This window comes from Lathamus discolor, chromosome 16 (assembly GCF_037157495.1).
Source record: "Lathamus discolor isolate bLatDis1 chromosome 16, bLatDis1.hap1, whole genome shotgun sequence".
NCBI lineage: Eukaryota > Metazoa > Chordata > Aves > Psittaciformes > Psittacidae > Lathamus > Lathamus discolor.
Genome location: NC_088899.1, coordinates 7,302,022 through 7,323,122, shown reverse-complemented (window position 1 = coordinate 7,323,122; position 21,101 = coordinate 7,302,022). Strand labels below are relative to the sequence as shown.

Sequence of the window (21,101 nt, the reverse complement as noted above, 5' to 3'; positions counted from 1 at the left end):
CTACACTTGATGTTTTTGGTTTCCTGTCATTTTGAATAAAAATAAGGATAGAGAATGTGGTATCTTAATAGGAACCTTGCGTAAAAGTAGCTTTAGGTAGCAGTGTCTTTGAGGAAGTGCTTAAAATTTAAGCTAACAAGCTGCAAACATCCTGTAATGTGTTTTTACTGTTAGTTTGTTGGGTACAGCCACTTTCTGCATTGTAAATAGGGAACAGAAGTAACTGGAAGTGTGTGTGGAATTAGAATCAATTTGGGGATGTTAGTAACTGAGCGCAAGTAAGATCATAATATTCATTAACTCAGTGGAAGGGTAAAGGGGCTGTTCTAACGAACAGCAGACAGGCAACCAAGACCAAGGGAAGCTTGGGCTTCAGCGCAGCCTCTAGCCTCGGGGTTGTTGAGTCAAGAGAGGTTTCTAAACATAAGCCATATGCTTGTTCTTGCTTTCAAATATTCTTTGAAAGTGTATGTTTGGTTTTCCACCCCGGTGCTTGGTCATTCTGTGCTGTGCACAGGGGCACGGGAGTTGTTTGGTGTGGTTTTCTCCAGAGCACTTCTGGGTAGGGGTTTTTTTCCCAGCAGGATCTGAGCATGACGGAGTGATAGCTCAGTAGATAAGATCAAGATCTCGGTGTTATTGAACAGTGAAATACTGAACTCGGCTTAGGCCCAGCTCTGGGGCAAGGTGGTAAGAAGTGGATGTAATTCGCTTTTTGCTGAAGAGGTGACCAGTTCCCAGTCTCTTGCCTCCTGGCCGCCGTGTTCTCTGCAGCGTCTCGGATGTGCTGCCGTGTGTTGGTTCTCTCCAGCACACGCACAGAGCACACAGCATTTAGTTTGGCCCATCCAAGTGATGACAGACCTGTGGGTGTGAGCAAGCCCAGGCTTTAGCACCCATGATCTGCTGCACATCCGTTAACTTTGGGGAGACAGCTATTAATTTTCAATGCAATCCTTCTTTTCTTTGCATCCCATGCACACTCCCACCCCCAAACCAGCAGACCTAGATTTGTATCTGTAATGGCTTCTGGTGAGAAGAGGAAAAAAAAGCAAGTTGTTCTTAAGCATTCATTTTCTAGGCCAACAATAACCCCAGCCTAGACGAGTAACTCCCTCCTAGTTCCTACAGAGAGAAGTGTTAGACTACACAGACAGTGAGGTCATTCATAGTCACTATTGTTTCTTGATAACCCAATTAAGAAAGTGCAATTTATCTCGCCTGTTTCCATTTAATTACCTGATTTGTCTGAGCAGTCGCACGAGCTATCTCCCCTGCACTCCAGGGTTCTATCAGGCTGAGAACCTGCTCCTGCTGCCTGCTCCCCAGGTGCTTTTCATTCATTTGACCTATAGTCATAGACAGTTATAAATCAGGAAGGTGGAAAGAGCCATCACATTGCTTTCCCTTACTTTATCATGAGGGGGGAAATGTGTGCGCTAGATTGAGAGGCACAGTGCTATTGCCCTCTTGCTAATCTCAAACCAAACTTTAATAAAGGTATTTTATAGTGTTCCATTTAAAACTAAGGATGGCTTGAAAAAAACGTTTGTGTGTGCAGAGATTTGTCAGTGTGGATGTTCCACGGCAAAGGGTCAAACCCACAGCATTAATATCCAATGGAGAAATTATTAATAGCTGTATATCACTGTTATTAACATGCTCTAATGACTCGTGTTTGTAAATGCTGTCTTTTCTGTGATTATCACTGCTGCCAAATGCAGTCTGGAGATACCTGTCTGAAGCAAAGGAATCATTTCAGGTGAACAGCCCATTGCCTTCGACCTTCTGAAGCCGTACAAATTAGCAGCTAAACTGCAGGAGGATGTCTCCTGGTGTGCTTTGGCTTCCTTGCTGCCCTGTCATTTTACCCAGAGCTTTCTCATTTGCAGTGTTCAATTCACAGATTTAGGGATCTCATTCCTAGAAACGTGTTTAGTAAACTGAATGTTCTTGGTGCAAGACACTGAGGTCTGGACTCAGGGTTTTTGTTTGCTTGTCCAGCTTTGGACACCAGGTTCCTCTTCTTAGGCACTTACTCAGGTGGTACAGTGTTTTAGGGGTGCTTGTGCTCCCTGTAAGAGTGGCAATGATGTCCTCAGTTAAAACACCTGGCAAATTGGTGCTGGTGCTTGGGAATCGATGTTACCCCTGTGGTTCAGCTGATCTGCATCTTCTGTCTGTTGGTAATAGGTGTTTTAGGGGGAGAGAGCCTGGCAGGGACATTTACCTTTCAGAACGGGGGGTTCATCTTCATTCAGATAGCATTTCTGTGACTTAATTCGCATTTCAAGTGTGAAAGCTGTAGCAGCAGCAGGAGTAGCATCACCATGCCCTTCTACTTCTCTGGTGCAGTGCTGTTGTGCCTGCCTGTTGCGGTTGAGCCCTCGTTGGAGGGCCCACCCATCGAGGTTGTGCTGGGCACAAGTGCAAACACTTAGAGATAATCACCACCTCGGAGACTCATAGGCTGGTTGGGGTGAAGGCTTCTGGTCCAGAAAACCATCTTCAGAGGCTTCTGGGCTCAGTGTGGTGAAGGTGCGGGTTACCTGAAGAACTCCACTTTGTGGAGGTTAGGGAGTGTTTCATGTCTTCCCTGTTGCTGTGTTGACTTGTAAGTATAGAGCAATGGTCTGGTTTACTCTGGGGTTTGATTTTGGAAGCCAGGGCTGTCCACCCTTCCGAAGGTTGTGGGTGTGTTGTGTGGGTTTCCTTTCTCTCTGCAGTTGTTTGAGCTGCTGCTATTTGTGAAGAGGTGTGTGCTGTGCTGCTTGAAGTTAACCATGAACTGTGCTACCCGCTGATAGCGGGCAGCTTTTGTTTGCTTTGCCACAGTCCTGTGCGGCCCAAGCAGGTGGACAAATGCCTAAGAAGGGTTTGGCTTTGTTTGGGTTGTGTTGTGTGCATGGCTTTCTTCTTGTTGCCTCTCCACCCCTCTGCCCCTGTAGCAGAAGCACCCTTGCCCTTCTGAGGTGCGTGTTTTGTCTTGCTGGGTGGTGTTTAGAGGAGAGGATAACGGTGTAATCAGGAGCGCTCTGCGTGTTTCCAGCAAATCACTGTGCGCTTGGGATAACAGGTTAGCCAAAGGAGCAAGCAGGAGCTGTCTGAGTTTATCTGATGCATTGAGGATTGAGTATCTCGGGCCATGATTGTAGCATGTTACAATTCAACGCAATTGTATGGTATGATTCCATGTAATCTGCTTTCTCTGTTTATCAGGGATTATCACATCACACGGTGTGCACAACGTATTGGGAAGCAGCTTTTGAGAAGTTTCAGTTTCTGAATGCGCTGAGCTTGTGTTGCATGTTCTCAAGTACTGGGGTGTTTGGCATGTTGTGAAAATAGTGATCGTAGGGCCTGGGTAACCCGTTTCGTCCACAAAGGTGGAATCACGTAGGTGCTTTGTTGCACAGGCGGATGCACAGAGCTGTGTCTGTCCTGGGTTTGTGCAGATACTAAGATGATTGTATTGAAAGCCCTGTTTGGTATGTGTGCTTCAAAAGTCTGTTGTCAGATTGGTCAATAAATGAGGATTTTGTGTCAATTTAAATGGGTTTTTAAATTAAGGTGTTCTTTCTTATTCTCTCTTGAAATGTGTCCTTTTTCAAGATGCCCATCAAGAGGATGTTGCTTTCTGTGCAGCAAGTGGCACGGGTGTCTGGAGTTCTGCATATATATCCCAGTTCTTACTTGGAGCATCTTTGGGCAGTTCTCAGGCCTTGCTGGGGGAACGTGTGTGCTTTTCTGATTAGGAAGTGTCTCCAAGGATCCAGCAAGAGGGCAGAGCTTCCTCTTCTGCTGCTGACCTCATCTCTGAAGCAGGTTTCCATCCATAAGGTTTGTTAATACAGAGAGCGCTGATTTCTTTTACACCCAGTACGCAGGAGTGAATGTTCACATGGCTGCAGGTTGGATGTAACATCCCCCGTGTCCTGTGGTCACTGTGGGGACGCTACAGAATGCCCAGGTGGTGGCCTGGTCTGCCTGGTCTTCCCTGAGCGTTGCTGCTGTTAACAGTTCGGTTGCATTCCTTCCACGAGCTGGGAAGGATGTTCCAGGTCCTACAGCTCCTGCACCAATTCGTCTGTTCCAAGAGAAATATCAGTTAGTTTACTGTAAAGTGGAGAGCACTAAAGGCAAGACAAAGCACTACAGTGGAAATCACCCCAGTAATATTGACTAAGAGATCTTTATTCACGTGTGAAGAATGGGGTTAGGAGATTTGATCCTGACACACACTTTGTCCAGCAGGATAAAACCTTCTTGTTGGGTTTATAATCCCTTGCAGTTGGTGCCAGAAATCATGAATTTGCCTAGTGTGTGTAAGAGTAGAAGCAGGCTTATGAAGCACAAGCAGTCATACATCTTCTGCTCAGTGTTGGCTTCATCCTTTCATCCCTCAGTGTGATAGCGCTTGGAGCTTTTCCTGTGGCTAAATAGAAGGATGGCTCGTTGTATTCTGGGAATTTGGTGAAGTCCAAGTCTCTTCTCCCAGGCTGAAGTACTTTTGACACCTAAATGAGGTGCCCTAATATCTTAACATGCCATTCCATAGGGATTTGTCACCTCCATCTATCCTGGAAACTGGGAAAATTGTAGTAGTGTTGGGATTGGAGTGTACCTGGAATGAAAACCCGGAATGATTGTGTTCTCTGTACCTGTACTTTGACTTGTGCTTTGTAGGGTGATATTCTGTGAAGTGCTTGACAGAATGCCAGGAATTTGGACAAATGTTTGTAAATCCCAACAGCCACACACATTTCTCCTGAATGATGATTAGTTCCAACAGTTGGACTGTGGGAAGACAGCAGTCCTGGTTTGTTATGCTGTTGTTTGGAAAGGGTGGCTGTCCGGCTGCGGCACTGTTTGGTGGTAGCATGTGCGGTTATCGACCCACCTTTCCCACAGGGAGTATCTGCAGGTCCGTGTCCGTAGGTCCGTTTGGAAGCACTGTTACCACTGACTTGCAGGAGGAAACCTTGGCAGCAAAAAGCTAATGTGAGCTGCTTGGGAGACCAGTGAACAGAGTGTGAGTACTCCAAGCATTTAGCAGATGCTTCAGAAATCAAACATGTTCAGAGAAAACACAATCTGTTAGTGTAGAGAGGGGCTAAGTGTGGAATGAATGTAATCTCTCCCCACTTGAATCCACAGTGGATTTCAGATCCAAAAAGTAGAATACCTGCTCATTGGGTTGCAGGAAATCACAGAATCCCAGACTAGATGGATTCAGGGGACCTTAAAGATCATAGTTTCCAACCCCAGCCATGGGCAGGGACCCCTTCCACTGGAGCCGCTTGCTCCAGGCCCCTGTGTCCAACCTGGCCTGAGCACTGCCAGGGATGGGGCAGCCACAGCTTCTCTGGGCACCCTGTGCCAGCGCCTCAGCAGCCTCACAGGGAAGAGCTTCTGCCTAAGAGCTCAGCTCAGTCTCCCCTCCAGCAGTTGTAGCAAGGGCTCTTCTACATTACTGGGGCTTGACATCTAGCAGATGATGTGTAATACTTAGGCAAATGTTAATTCATAGAGTCCAAGAGTAGCTTTTTGGGTCTTGCTCACTGTGCAGAAGTTCTCTATGACCCTTATTTAGCATCTTATTTAATTCTTCTTCCCCTGCTCTCCCTCCCCCCATCATTCTGAGGAACCACAAGAGCAAAGTCTGCATCCTTTTACATGGCAAAACGCCGGAGAAGGATCCTGTGCTTGTTTCCATTATGATAAAAGACAAAACAACTAAATTAAATTGGAAGCAATCTCTGCATTACACAAGTCTGCATACTCCAAAATTCTCAAAACAAAAGAGGTGCCGGGAAAGCCAATCACCGTTGGAATGGAGGAAAAAAGTGTCTCTGGACTAAAACTTTTACTGTTCCTTAACTCAGAACTGAAATATTTTAACTCCTCGGCCACCAGAGCCATTGAAGTTTCAGAATGCAAAAAGCAAAGCCGAGAAGGGGATGTGGCTGGTACCTGGATTCGGTGCTGCTGGGGAGTGATGCTGTTTCAGAGCAGGTCTGCCTGCAGTTCTGTCCCCGGCTCCGCTGCAGTGGGACTGCGAAGCTGTGATTTGCACGTGTTCACCCGGGAGATGTGTGAGCCAGCCAGAGGGAACATGTGCTGGGGACTTGGCAGTGTAAAAAGGCAGAGGAAATCCAAACTGTCTTCTAGCACTCGGAGCCCTTTTTTTCCCCTTATAAAAAAGAAGGCTGAAACTTTGAAAGCCTAGACTATTATTTGTTATGGTTAAGTTGGCCACTGACCCACTGGCATAGAACAGAATCTGTTGCACAAAGTTGGTGCTGGATTTTGTTTCGTTGGAAAAGGAGGAATGGAAAAGTGAACTGATCAGGTATCTTGCCTCATCCAATTTAATTATTTTAAGCAAAAAAGAGGGGAGAAAAACCCAGGGTGGTTGTGGGGGTGGGGGGGAATTCCTTGGAGCTCAAGTCACAACATTATTATCAATTCAAATTCAGTGAGCTTTTCTCTCCCTTGACTCTGGAGGGAACCTGATCTTATGAAACAGAGATGCTTTACCTGGTTCTCTGTGTGTGTGTGTGTATGTGCGCTGCAAATCGCTGCTAATGTTTTTGTCCTTCTTTAATCTTGGTTAGAAATGGAGTAATTTACTTTATTTTTTCTTATTTGACATGAAAGTAATAAGAATTTGCATTTATGTAGGTTCAGAGCAAGCTTTCAGCCTTTGCAAAGATCAGAGATGGTCTTTGTTGTCTGCTTGTGAATAAGGTTTTCAAAAGAAACATGGGAATATCAGGTCACGCTATGCCACACACTTAAACACATTGTTAGTGCAAACCTTTGCCAAGGTGATACCCGTGATCCTTAAGGAATTTGGAAGCTCAGTGCTGAGAGAAGGGAACTTCTGTTGAACTCGCCATCGGGATGGGATGCTGCAAGGGAACACGCTTTGCCCTTTGCGGGATCCTTCCTCCTGTGTTGAGAGTGCTGCAGGGATCAGGAGAAGGACTGGGTTGTGCCCGTGCTGAAGGTGACCCGAGAGCCCACCGTGGACATCCCTGGCAGTAGGATCCAGCGGTTTGTGTAGCCCAGAGTGAGCCTCGGCAGTGAAAAGCAGAGATGATTTTGTGGCAAAGGCTTTGAGACAGGATTTAGTGGAAGCAAAGATGGTTTCCTAGCCCTCGCTTGGTCGCCTTGGCCAGATCACCTCGTATCGCAAGGGTTCAGTTTCTCATCTGTACCACTGGGATAAAAAGTCTGTGTTTTTCTGTTTGTTCAGGGCTGAAGTTTTCTGGGCACAGCTCTTGTGGTGTTCTTGCCTTTGTGGCATCTACCACGAGATGGTCTGAATCTCAGTTGAAACCTGCGTAAATGACGTTACTATGCACAAACTAGAGTTTGACGTGGCGCTAGGTGCAGGCATCTAAAGGCAAAACTTGGTCCCTAATATGTAGATACAAATAGGTGCAGGATACCCGGAAAATCTCATGAGCCTGCAGTTCTGGCTCTGAGTCTTCCTGCTGCTGGTGCACAGTGAGCAGAATGTGGCTCTTCCTCTCATGGCTGCGATATTAGCAAAGATTGCAGAAAAACACAGAATTTACCATAATTCACCTTTATAGGTTTCTCAGGAAGCATTTTTTGCAGTGGATCATTCAGCAATGAAAGCATCATGGCATTGTGCTTACTAGATCTTGAATTAGCCAGGATGGGATCAGAAGTGAGCGGAGCAGAGATGACAAACCGAATCCAGCAGCATCTTTGTTGGCTGGGCTGACTTTCCCATTTGAGATGACCATGCTAAAAAGCCCCTCCTGCAGCAGTGATGTAATCCCTGGGAAGTGTGGGGGGAAAGCACAGTTTGCAGCCGAAGAAAGGGAAATTACTTGCATTTGGAAAAACGAATCTTGTTTTTTGAAGGCGTTTCCAGGCAGCGGTGAGCATTCCAGGCTCTGCTGATAGACACTGGAGTTACCTGGCGGAGCCTCCCTCATGACTGATAAGTTACAGCTTTATTTTGATAGTGCACCAGTGGGGAGATAACTGGACAAAGCAGGGGCTTTCTCCTGTTACAGAAGTGGCTCCCCTCAGGTAAAGCAACTCAGTTGTTCATAAGCTGACCCATTGACCTTCTAATCACTGACAAATTATCCACTGCTTTATTCTACAGTCTTCATTATGTGCTGTTATTAAACAGACTAATTTCTTTTTTTAGTAGGACAGGGTCACTGAGGTGCAATAATGACCCCTTTCATTGACTCCAGGGAGCGGTTATGGAAGTATTTCTGTGATTTTTACAGTAATTTTGGTATATTGAGATGGTTCCCGTGGTGGTTTTTGAGGTGTTTGTGGTGCAGAGGGTGACACCGTGGGCTTTCAGTGTTGAACTTTATAAAATATGAGTGCTTCAAAGTCTTTATGCAAGGTATCCTCCATCCCAGGAATACGGAAATCATCGAGTTACTTACAATCCCAGACTGGTTTGGGTTGGAAGGGCCCTTAAAGCTCCTCCAGCTCCAACCCCTGCCACAGGCAGGGACCCCTTCCACTGGAGCAGCTTGCTCCAAGCCCCTGTGTCCAACCTGGCCTTGAGCACTGCCAGGGATGGGGCAGCCACAGCTTCTCTGGGCACCCTGTGCCAGCGCCTCAGCACCCTCACAGGGAAGAGCTTCTGCCTAAGAGCTCAGCTCAGCCTCCCCTCGGGCAGGTTCAAGCCATTCCCCTTGGCCTGTCCCTACAGGCCCTTGTCCCAAGCCCCTCTCCAGGTTCCCTGCAGCCCCTTCAGGCACTGGAGCTGCTCTCAGGTCTCCCCTTCAGGAGCCTTCTCTCCTCCAGGCTGACCCAGCCTGGCTCCAGGGCAGAGCTGCTCCAGCAGTGCCATGGCCTTGCCCCAGCGATGGAATTGCAGCTGGTTTTGTGTGTGCTGCTGACTGAACCAGGTTAAACTCTTCCCCCACAGACCTGCTGCTCCAGCCTGAGCTGGGGGCACTGGCACCAGGGCTTTGTGCATGTGGAGGTGCCTCTACAGAGGCAGGTTTGTGCCCTGGTAAAGCCCCAGCATCAGCGATCTCTCCCCCACTGCCAGAGCAGTGTGAAGGCTGAGCTCTAGAGCAGGCTTCAAGTAAGTCTGAAGGGGGAAAAAAGCAGGAAATATGTTTTGCCTAAAATAACAGCGATAACTCCATGTTGCTCGCATGATATTTTTTAACGTTTCCCATCAGTCTTTTCACTAAAGCTTTTCCAGTTTTTCAAAGGATTTATTGTGAAGGTGTAGGGAGCATGGGGGAGGGCAAACAAATTAGGGGTTTAAAATTACTATTAAGTATCTTATTTTCAGCCCCCTTGACTGAGATCCTCAGTTCAGAAGGAAAGAAGTCAATGAACCATAGTCTACATTTTGAAAGAGAACCAGTGAGCTTAAGTTTCCAATAGTGAACATCTTAAAGAACCCAATTTTTCCGAAAGCTGCAAGTATCCTTCTCTGCAGACATTTCCCTTTTGATGTTTCCAGTTGGGGTAGCAGATGCTGGGACACCTAAACTCAGTATTGGAAGCTTGAAACAGTGTGTTTGAGAAGCCTTTCTTTCCCAGTATCCTTACAGCTGTGAAGAGAATTTGTTGTACTTCATAATGGATGAGCTAAAACAAAATGCGGTTTAGCTGTTTTCCCCAAAACTCCCTTTAAATGTTCCTGAGTGGCAGAAGTTACCAACGCTGCTGAGTGAACAAGGAGATAAGTCAGAATTCAGCCCTCACCAGGCTTTTGAGAAGCTTAGCATTTGATGTTCTTCCTTCTCCTTTGTGTGTATTTGGATTCTCTGACCCCGAGCTGGGTCATCAGGAGCAGAAGCAGAACTATTGTGTACTCAGATGGGGTATAGTGAGTGTGTCTGGTGCATAAAATCAAAGAATTGCACAAATTGCCATGCAAACCTTATCTGACCTTTCAGAACAGAATTTCCACTGTTCTGGGGGCTGCTCCGCACCAAGTGCGTGGGTCCTTCTTTGGTCCTTTGTACTGCAGGCATTAGAAAGCCCGGATTTGTGATGTGGAACCTCAGCAGAACACCCTGACCCCTTGTAAGAAGCACCAGGTAGAGAAACAGCAGCGGGGCTCAGGTGACAATGTGTGGAACAGATGCTGTGATAAAGTGTTCCTCTTCTGAAGGATAAAGGCCTGAAGTGTGAGAACCTTTCCATTTATGAGTGTGATGCTAATCCTGTTAAAACTGGGAGATTAATGTGTTTGTCAATGGGAGCAGGAGTAGGTGCTTAATGTATATTGTTGTAGTGCTTAAATGGCTGTATGCTTAAAGCCTCCATTTTCAAACACAGGGTCTCAAGTGCCTGTAGCCATGCAGAAGAGAAGTGAAAGCTGTCGGTTTAGACATTCCAGTTGAGTTTGTTCCAGCACTGCCCATCCTTAGTCTCTGGAGGGGCTCATGCCTTCCCTTAAGCACACAGAGAGAGCATCCCAGTGAAATCTTTGTGACCCTGTGTTTCGTAAGTGTAGAACTGAGTTTAATCAGAGGAACATAAAATCTCTTAGAAGACTGTCAGTGAAAAAGCACAAAACAAGACTGGATGTGTTGGGTAGATGAACTGCAAATACAGTCAGTTGCAGCGTAAGAAACAAACTGGTGACAGACTCCTGCAAATGGTGGGTGTTTTCAAGCCCTTGGTAGGTGTAAGCGAAGGGCATTGCAGTCCCGAGTCTTTTGTTGCAAGGTTTAAAATAACTAAAGAAATGAAGTGAAATCAAAGGCTTGGTTTGCATGATGGGAGCTATATGGAGATTGTGCCGGAGATTAGCGTCTCTCACAAAAAGTACTCTGGGTTCAGGTTCACAGAATTATTTCCCTGTTATCTTTGTTGTCGATGGCACGATTGTGTGTAGATTTCCACAGAAGCGTTCTGTTTTTTTGGAGTAAAAGGGACCTGTTGTATTGTTCAAAAAGCACTTGTTCCAATTCTGAGTACTTTCCATCTGTTTTCCTATTTCCTTCCTCTCGATAGGAGCAGCGTTTCCTCCCCTTCTGACTCCTTGAAGGGGCGGAGAGGACGATTCTACGCACAGCCGCGTTCAGCTCTCTGATATAGGATATTGCCTAAGATTAAAGCCCTGTCTCTGAGGGGGGGAAAGGGAAAGAGGGGAGAAGCAGTAATTTTGTTGGTTTATTTCAAAGGTGTCACAGCAAGGGAGCCTCGATAGTGCAGGATCACCAGCTTTGCTACCTCAAATTGTGGGTGGCCCCTGCAATACAAGTTTGGGCCCTGGTCCAGGTCATGGTGAATTAAGGGTCCACAACAGGAAAAACCTCCTTCAGCCAGTGCTCATTTCTCCTTCCTTCCTCTCTCATCACACACACACTTCTCCGCAGTTCTAGCGAATGGTCAGACGTGCTGGGTTGGCAAAGAAGCGCTTATTCTTCTCCTGTCCTTGGTATGTGGCTCTTTCCATGCCCCTCTGTGGGAAATGGAGGATACCCCACGTTGGAGGCGCAGTGGTCGTCTTCCTGCCCATGCTCTGTCCTCTCTGAGATAGGCAGAGCTCATCCAGGCCATCAGCCACCTCTTGCCTGTGTTAGATAAAAGCAAAGAAAGAAACGGAGAAGGAGAAGAATCCGAAAGGAAGGCAGATTTCCCAGGAGGGAGACTGAGCATCCCAGGTGATGGCAGTGGGGCTGGGTCTGTGCCTGACCCCCAGCTGCCTATCGCAGGTCTCATGTAACCTTGTCTTCCCCTCAGAGCTGTACGGCGTAATGGATTTCTTTAAATTAATAATGCGTAAAAGGAGATTTACACCGCAGTGCTCAAATATTGTCTTTGCCTTTTATTCATGCATTTGTCACTGTAATCTCTAATAGAGGTGTTCAGTGGGGGGGATAAATAATGAAGGGTAAAAAACTCTGTCATAATCCAGAGCCATTTGCAAATTCATCACCAATATTCTTTTGGAAGCAGAGACAGAGGGAAATGAAAAATATATCCTGGTGCTAATATATCTCACTGATTTCCATGGCCTGCTTATTCAGAGCACCTACTTTGAGCTATGATAGAATGGGAATCCTAGAAATTGCCATTCCTTTTTAGAGACGAGTCTCAGGCTGCTACTGAGCCTCTCGAGCAACAGATTAAATATAGTCAATGAATACTAAGTTAATGTACTTTATAGTCAGACCTAATACACTTGCCCGGTGTGTGTTGATTAATTAGGGTTTCTGTTATCGTGTACAAAATAGTACGGAAGTTGTAGCAATTCTTTAGCATTTAAGCTGTTGTGGAGGCCTCAGATGTTTTTTAAAAGGTAAGAAAATACAGGCACGTATTTCAAAGCAAGAACCCTGCAGAGATTTTTCTATGTTCAATATTAAAGCAAGAAGGGCTGGAATACGTCTCGGAGCTATCCTGAGGCAGACACAGCTTCTCAGGGCGTTCAGATTCCTTTAACCTTCATCAGAAATGTCGCAACGCCAGGATTTTGAAATGATGGTCTTGGGAGAAAAGAAAATGCTCTTGCAAAAGAGGTTCCCTCGTCCCAGGCCCTGCCTGCCCCAGCCTAGGAGGTATTGCAAAACTGGTGTGTGACACTGTTGGGGGATCAGCTGGGTAGTGCCAGGATCACGCATCCAATGGTGTGGGCTGAAAGGGACCTTAAAGCCCATCCAGTTCCAACCCACTGCCACAGGCAGGGACCCCTTCCACTAGAGCAGCTTGCTCCAAGCCCCGTCCAACCTGACCTTGAACACTGCCTATATACATACATACATACATACATACATACATACATACATACATATATATATATATATATATATCAAACCTCATGGCAGTGTTTCCATATAGACTTATACGTGAAGTTAAAACCAAACAGAAGCTTTGTGATACCTTTTACTGGAGCCTTTATGGTGCCAGCCTGGACAGTTTGATTGAACCCAAATCAACTTCAGCAGCATTCCCAGCATCCAGAGCAGTGAGCCACAGAGGACGTTTTCACTGACTTCATTTGGTGATTACGCAGCAGCAGCACTGCAACCGGTGGATGGCAGTGGGGTATGGTTTAAGGCGTGAAAAGTTTGGGCCTAATATATATACTAAGGTAGTGACATGGTGTTTTGTAGCCTGCGAGCTTGAAAGTGCCTGGACTTAATGGAATCTGCTGTTCTGTGTGTGATTGCTCCCTGCTGCCAAGCCAGGGCTCAGTTAGAACCAGCAAGCAGAGTGAAAACAGAATGTAGTAGCACTCTGAAAAGGGGGAGAAGATGAAATATATCACAAGATAATAAGAAAATAAACCATTAAAAGGCTCTGTTTCCTATTATCATGTGGTTTTATGTTAATGAAGTTGTTCCAGGCCTGTTTGAGTTTAACTCAAGCAGGGGAATATGAGTAATATGAAAAATATGTGGGGATGAAGACCCTAAGTTAAAAAGTCTGTGAAACATTTAATGTTTTCATTCACCATGCATTTCAGAAGAAGATATAAAGCAGCCAGAAAGTGGTACGGAAAAAACGTTAAGCACCAGATTTTCCTTTCTGAGATCTCCGAATCTGTGTTGACAAAAGCGGGGCAGAACTTGACCCGATGCTGCTGTGGACAGCGTGGGGATGTCCGAGTTCAGATTCGTGTGCCCAGTTTACCCATCGTGGCATAAATGCCTGGATGAGTCTTAGAATTCCAGACAAGAACAGGAATGATAAATGGCATATCCATGTAGGGTGTCTGCCCAGGTTTCAGTAGTGGTGTTTTGGGTTTTAACCAAACAATTGGTTTACAAAAGGAGGAAAAAATACTGGAGGTAGAATTTGGAAAGCAGCTTTGATCAGAAAAATGGAAAATCCTGAAAATGTCCAAACAGACTTGAATATTTTCATAGGGTTTGATTTCAGAAGAGCTGAAAACAGAAGCTCTGACCTGAAATGGCCTGTGTTTAAAAAAGGGAAAGGGAAAGCATGAAAGCACGGAGATGTCCCAGGTTCAGGACAAGTTTCCATTGTGATTGAGATGATGTCAATTATTGTAAGTTAATTGAGAGCCTTGAAAAAATCTGCTGGCATTTAATTGCACTGAACTCTTTTATTTTGCTTTGAGAATTAACCAAGAAGATCACAGTGTGGGACAGCAAGGACCATATCCAGGGACTGGGTGGAAAAGGTTTCCTGCTCGCAGGGCAGCAGCAGGATGCTCTCACAGCTTCTGTCGTTTTACACATGAGCATCCTCATTTTTGCTCCTCAGTTTTTCAGTTCAGTAGGGTCCAGCGCCCAGGAACACAGAGGGGCTGTAACTAAACCAGTGAGCTGAGCTCAGCTGAAGAGCTGTCAGGAATGGCTGAGAGCTGGCACAATAACCAGAGAGAGGCTCGTCTCCTTGCTCAGTGGCTCAGAGCTGCTCTGGCTGCCAGTCGGGCATCATACCTGGCATCTGGTCAGCCAGAGAGGTTGGGGGGGTTGGTTTAGTTTGGGTTTGGGTGGGGTTTTTAAAGTAACTTTGCTTTCTGTCTTCCTGCTGGATCTGCCAGGAGCAGTAAAGCTGGGGACTCTGGATCCACACCTTGTCCCAGGCACATCAAAGATGGTCTCCCTCTGTTTTGAAGCCAGCCATGTGTTTTCTCAGAGATAAACCTCCTGCAAACCAAAGCAGAGTTAAAGAAACTGCCACTGATTTCAGGAGAGTCATTTCCTAGAACACTATTTCAGAAAGAGAACTTTCTGTTAATAACTTCCATGCAGAGTGTTGTAAATGGGCTGCAGGAGTAAATAATGGGTGACTCGGGAAGAAAAGCACCGAATGCAAAGCCAGGTAAGAAGCAGACTTACAAGTGAGATGCAAAATGACATATGGAAAGGGGGATAGAATAGGAATAGATATGAGAGGACAGTGAAGGGAAAGGCTGAGCACCAAATTAGGTGCAGAGGTAAAGGTTGGTCCTGTCCAACCCCAGTTTACATGACAGAAATATAGAGAAGATAGGAATACTGAAATGAATTCATTGCTTATCAAACCATCTACAGGGTATGGAGCTTTCTTGAGCATCTGGGAAGAGGTGGTTTTGGTTTTGTTACTCTGGGTGATGACGCTATGAGCAGACAGTAGCTGTGTTTAGTTTTAAACAGAAAGAAAACGCTGATTTTGATGTATTTTGAGTGCATCTGCATTTTTCCCTGAAAAATAATCAGTGAAAACTCACACCCATTTAGATACCTGGTTGAGAGCGTAAGAATTCTTCCTCTTAAAGCGAAAGCTTTGAGTTCCTTTGGTCACAGTTCATATTTCAAACCACGTGGGACTGGTCTGGCCAGGCAGAAGCAAAACGTAAAAGTATTTTTATCTTATAATATTTTTCTTTATAATACCTTCAAAGGCAGAAAAATTGCTCGTTCAACTGCAGTTGACTTGTGTGCTGCGGCCTGGCAAAGCCCAAGCTGCAGGGGAGAGGAGACCTTGCCTTCTGGTGGTGTTGCTGGGCAGCCTGGAATGTGAATCATTTTGCCATGGTCTATGGCCCAACAAAAGTATTTCTAGCAGGAGTAATAGAGGAGGAAGCAATGTGTTGAACTCTCCAGGACCAATGTGTCAAGTTTTAGAATGAACTCTTCCAGATTTAGCTTCAAGTCTCAATGAGCATGTTCATAATCAATAGTGCAGAGTGTCACTGGCCCACACACCAGTGTGTTGGGAAGGTGGTGGAATGGAGAGGCAGCCACCCATGGTTGTCCAGAGAGGTGTTGGATGCTCCATCCCTGGAGACACTCAAGGCCAGGCTGGATGTGGTTCTAAGCAACCTGCTCTAGTTGAAGATGTCCCTGCTCATTGCAGGGGGTTGAACTGGATGAGCTTTGAAGGGCCCTTCCAACCCAAACTGTTCAATGATTTTATGATTGTATTGTGCATAAGGCCCTAGGAACCTCTGTGAATCCAAGTGTCTCTGTGGAACCAGGGTTAGTGGTTTGCACCTAAACCGGTTCTTGTTCCTGCCTTGATGTTGAAATTCCTAGAAGTTGTAAGTGGGACAAGGTGAGTGCTTGGTGCTGTCAGTAGTGCGGGGCAAATGGCAGCAGATGGAATCCCTTAGAGCCCCTGGTTATTACTGTATCTGAGTTGCAACATTAAACAGGAATATCACCTTGCCTTCTGTTTTGCTGAAATGAATTAACGGACAGGAAATCATGGATTTCCAAACCCTGCTTTCCCTACGACATTCCTCGCTGCAAAAGGAGAATTAAACCGGTGGAAGGGAGTAACAAGAAACAGGTTCTAAAACGATTCTGTAGGGAAAGAGCGAAACAGCATCAACCTGCTCAGCTGCAGCTCTCCAAAGAAAGGGGTTAGAGACAGATAAACCGGGACTGAGGGAATGGAGAGTACCAAGAACTGACTAGTAGGTGTTGGGTTGCAGTGGGGGCATAATGTCTATGAGAGGTAGCAATGCAGTGTGAGCATCCTGATGACCGCTCTGTAGCGCTGGTCCTTGCTGTTGGTAGCCTAGCAGCCCCTGTTGCGGTGCGTTTGGTGTCCATGTTTTCATAACTGGCAGGGGGAGGAATCCACTGAGGACGTCTGAAAATTCCCCATTAAATCCCTTATTGGGTCATGAATGGAAGGAAAAAAAAAAAGGATCAGTAAAAACGTTCGACAGATTTTTGGAATTCTCCCCATGGTTTTATTATCTTCATAACTCTCAATGGCCTCACTGTTGGAGCTGCTGTAGTGGGAGTTACGAGCTGGTGGGACAGGGCAGGACTCAAAGAATGCAGCTGCTTTGCCACTGCTTGTACAATACAGCCGGGGCATTCAAAACTATTGCAAAGGTTCATTCTTTGCCCTCTTCTTCCACTACCGCAGAGCGTGCGTAAGCCCTTCCTCGTGCAGGCCGCCGGGAGCTGCGTTTCCTCAGATCCCCCCCTTTGCCTGTGCCTGCTGACACTGGTTTTCACTTTAAAATGACAGTCAAATGCATGTATTGTTCCTGATGACTGCAGCACGGTCACAGGGAGCACAGGGGCTCTGCCATCGGGAAGAAATGTAATACTCAAGGAATTGTGGTGGTTGGGTTTGGTGCGTATCTTCCCTGAATACTTTGCAGTGTTAGGAAGTTGAAATTAGAAGCCGCATAAAAGCAAAAAGAAGGGGCTGAGTGCCAGAAAGCGCCGTGTGTTGCACTGACAGCTTCTTTCAAAGTGTTTCCAGGCACAAGTGGCCAGTGCTCTATGATCTGGAAGCCAACAGCTCTCAGAGAGTGTGACTGTGGAAGGAGGGAAGGAGAATTCATTCTGCTCCCTGTGAAATGTGGTTACTTGAAGTCTTCGAGGAGAGAGGAGAGGCCTTGGGAATGAGCTTTGATCAGCCCAACTGTGTTCCCAAGCGTTTCCAAAACTGGCTCCCCGAAGGTGCTGCTGATGGAGGTTGCCATTCCTGCCTTCTCTGGGAAGCTATGGGAGGGATGCAGGGTCTGTGAGAGGTGGTGTTTGTCCTCATACACAGGAGGAGCAGGGGAGGGGACAACTAAACAGAAAATAGCACATGGTGCTTAATGGAAGTTCTTTGGAGTTACATACAGAAGGTGACTTTGTACCTAAAAGGGATACGAGAAACCTGGAGAGGGGCTTTGGGCAAGGGCCTGTAGGGACAGGCCAAGGGGAATGGCTTGAACCTGCCCGAGGGGAGACTGAGCTGAGCTCTTAGGCAGAAGCTCTTCCCTGTGAGGGTGCTGAGGCGCTGGCACAGGGTGCCCAGAGAAGCTGTGGCTGCCCCATCCCTGGCAGTGCTCAAGGCCAGGTTGGACACAGGGGCTTGGAGCAAGCTGCTCCAGTGGAAGGGGTCCCTGCCCGGGGCAGGGGTTGGAGCTGGAGGAGCTTTAAGGTCCCTTCCAACCCAGACCAGCCTGGGGTTGTGTTTCTCCTCCCGGCAGCACCTTGGTGCCTTCCTCCGTTCCCACACTTTGCTCCACTGCTGCTCTCTGATTTCTTTTTCTCTTTCCCTTTTTCCTGCCTCAGCAGCTTAAAGAAAAAGACTAATACAAAAACGCGCCTTTCCCCCCAGCCCTGTGGCTGTGCTCTCCTTCCTCTGCTCGTGTCCCAGAGCCCTGCTCGGGTCAGCAGCAAGCTAACGCTTTTGTCAGCGTGATTAATAGCGCTGTGGATTGTCGTTAATTCACTGGCTAATGACTGCAACTCTGGCCGCTCCTGGAGTAATCGGGTGATGTATGTGGGGAGCGCGCACCTCATGGCAGAGGTGAAAATCATTTCGACAAGTCAAATATTGTCACAGGGAACAAATGGCTCTCCCTGTTAATAAAAATTAATGAATTTTTTTTACCACTGGCCTGCTAAATGAAGCTGTGGAGTGACTGAGTGGAGGGGACAGGCTCGGTGGAATTAAGCACTTTATTTGATGGTTAAAACTATAAACATCTTTATTAGGGTTGTGATAGGATGTGGCAAGTGTCGGTGGGGCTTTTGTGTTGCAGAGAGGTTTGTTCAGGTGCACGGAGGCTTTGTGAAAGTTTGTGTCTGGGTTTGCGTTGGGAGGGAGAAGAGAGAGGAAACAAAATGAGGTTTAACCTGGTGCAGTCGTGATCGCAGAATGGTTTGGGTTGGAAAGGACCTTCAAGCTCATCCAGTTCCAGCCCCTTCCCCATCCAGGCCTACGGTTACACTAGTGTTCAGATAACTTGGCGCTAGCTACCAAGCCCATGGTAGGGAGAGGGTGCTCTTGTCTGTGGTGGCTTTCAAGCCTAGGCTGGAGAACAGGGTGGGAGAGGATGAAGTGATGCTATTCTATCAAATACTAGGGGGAATCTTCTTCAAGCAGTTTACCCGTTCAGAAGTCACGTATATGAAGAAAAATACCACTTGACCTGTCAGAGAGGTTTAACAGCTCCCAAGTTATCATGCACTTGGCTATCCGGGGAGCAGGAAAATGGAGGGATTAGAGAAGGAAAACATGGGGAAGCTTTAAAACAAACAGAAGACCTCAGTGTTATTGGAATGGGTGTTCGGTGGCCAGGTTCACTTCACAGGCCGGGGCTCAGCGTCAATTCTGCAGCTTTTGGTCTGGTGTTTTTGGTGTGTCTGCTGCCAAAGGCTGCTTTCCATGCCATGGGGGGTCTGCGTTCTGCAGAGATGCTCTGGCAGAGTCTGTCTCAGTGAACACAAGGAGAAATCTTTATGCTACTTTAAAATGCATTGCTTTTCACAACCAGGTGTACATACTGTCCTGGGAGATGTAAAGGCTTTCTGTACTTTTGGGCTGTGTTTCCCTTAATGAACTCTCTTTCCTGTCTTGATTTTAAGTTTAATGTAAACATGTTTGCCGCATCCAGGAGGGCGATCACAAGGGAAGCAGAATGCCATTATTGTGACTTTAATCCACTTTATGTGGATATAACTCCGTGGGTAGCAAAGTTTAGCAATGTGTTTAAATCACTGAACGGGAGCGACAACTTCCTGCATCTGGGATTATTAATTGTCACGTAATTCAGGATGGAGATGCTCCCTTTCAGACTAAACATTGAGCAAAGCCTTGACTGGGTTTGCCTGTTAAAGATCCCATTAGCACGTTGACTCCTGTTTCCTTGTGAAAATGCAGTAATATATGGGATAATGATGTATTGTCCAGGTTCAGTGTTTTCCTTTCAGGTGAAGTGTGCTTCTCTTGTGCTTCCTACCCTGTGCAGTGCTTCTGAGCACTGGTAAATGAGGGATTTCATTCCGAATGTGACCAGTTTAGAGATGCCTACAAAAGTATTGGAATACCTAGTTTATCATTTATTCATCATATTGGAGACCATGGGGGTTGTATAAATGCAGGAGGACAGCGAACAGCATCTGCTTTCAAAGTGTGTTCTGTTGTGTGCTTGGCCACTGGGTTTGACATATATTTCATAGCAAGTTCTATTTGTCAATGAGACAGAACAAATCAAGACTTGATGAAGCAATCCCAAATCTGGGGTAAGTGTTACTGTGTTTAAAAACAAATTCTTTGTGGTGCCTAGGAAAGGAAGAGCTTGTGTTTTAAACAGACTTTGAAAACTTTAGCATAAATGTAAGCTCAGTGACGTAGGTAAAAGTACAGCGGTGCTTTCCTAAAAATACTGTATTAACTAAAATGCATTGTAGATCCATTCATATCTTAATAACATACCTGTGAGCTTGCACACGGATACCTGGTGATGGGCAGGCAGACCCAGAGCCACATCTGTTCAGTTGTGAGAAGTTCCCTGATGAGCTGGACGGTATCTGTGGAATAAATGTGAACGGCTGTGGGGGAGTTTTCAGCGTTACTGAACTCCCAACAAGAAAAGGTCGTTCCATGAAGTTATGCTGAAATACCTTGAAGTGGTTTGGCAGTGCTGAATTGAAGTATTTTGGAGCATTGTTAACATATCTGTGCCACTCTTTCTTTCTTTCCACTTCTGTTTTCTTTCTTTTTCCCCGACTTTGTTCTGTAGCTTGGACTTCATCTTTGAAGAGAACAACAGTGATGTGTTTTTGTAAAAGCATCCGTACTGGCTTTTACCTTACATCAAGCTGTTCCAATACCTATCTCTGAGAGAACTGTTTTCAGTGTGGAACTGGAGCTTCCACCTCTAAACTCTGGTTTGCTTCATTATGTGGGGTTTTTTCCATTTATATTCTATTCTACTCTATTCTTCTGCAATTATCCTTGACAATGCTTCTTTAAACTCTGTCAGTTGGGCAGAATACATTTGTTCTCAGTTTTATAGTGAATGAAACCTGGCTCTTAGAGAGATTTGCCTTAAACAGTAAACAACAGTAGCCAGGGCTTCTCCTTCCGGTCTCACTCTAAATCACAGCAGTCTCCTTTGCCACAGCAGATTGACCAGTCCTGACATGCATCTCTTTAACGTGGCCATGTGACTGCTAAAATCCAGGAGCTGAAGAGTTAAGGCACAAATAAAACCTCAAGTTCAGACTGTCAGCTTAGATAGTGCTTAGCAAGGGTCGAGGAAAAAAAGCCAGTTGTGATTTAGAAGAAAAACAGTGAGATTTGACCAATTCCATGGAATACCTTTCTCAGCCCCAGGGCAAGTGGAAGTGGTATATTAACCAAGGAATAGAGCAGAGGAGGAAAAAGGCCAAATCACATTTCTTTGA

General features: G+C 46.1%; 1 protein-coding gene across 8 annotated transcripts in view; it reads left to right on the top strand.

Moving 5' to 3' along the window:
- The window catches only part of PRDM16 (PR/SET domain 16), a 277,207-nt gene that overhangs the window by 80,942 nt on the left and 175,164 nt on the right, over positions 1-21,101 (top strand). The window contains exon 1 of one of the 8 annotated variants that reach the window (XM_065696207.1): positions 2,491-2,614. The exons of the other annotated variants lie outside the window; for them this stretch is intronic. The gene's annotated coding sequence lies outside the window, so the exon portion shown is untranslated. Of the gene's footprint in view, positions 1-2,490; positions 2,615-21,101 lie in introns of those variants that run through there. 8 annotated transcript variants of the gene reach the window in all.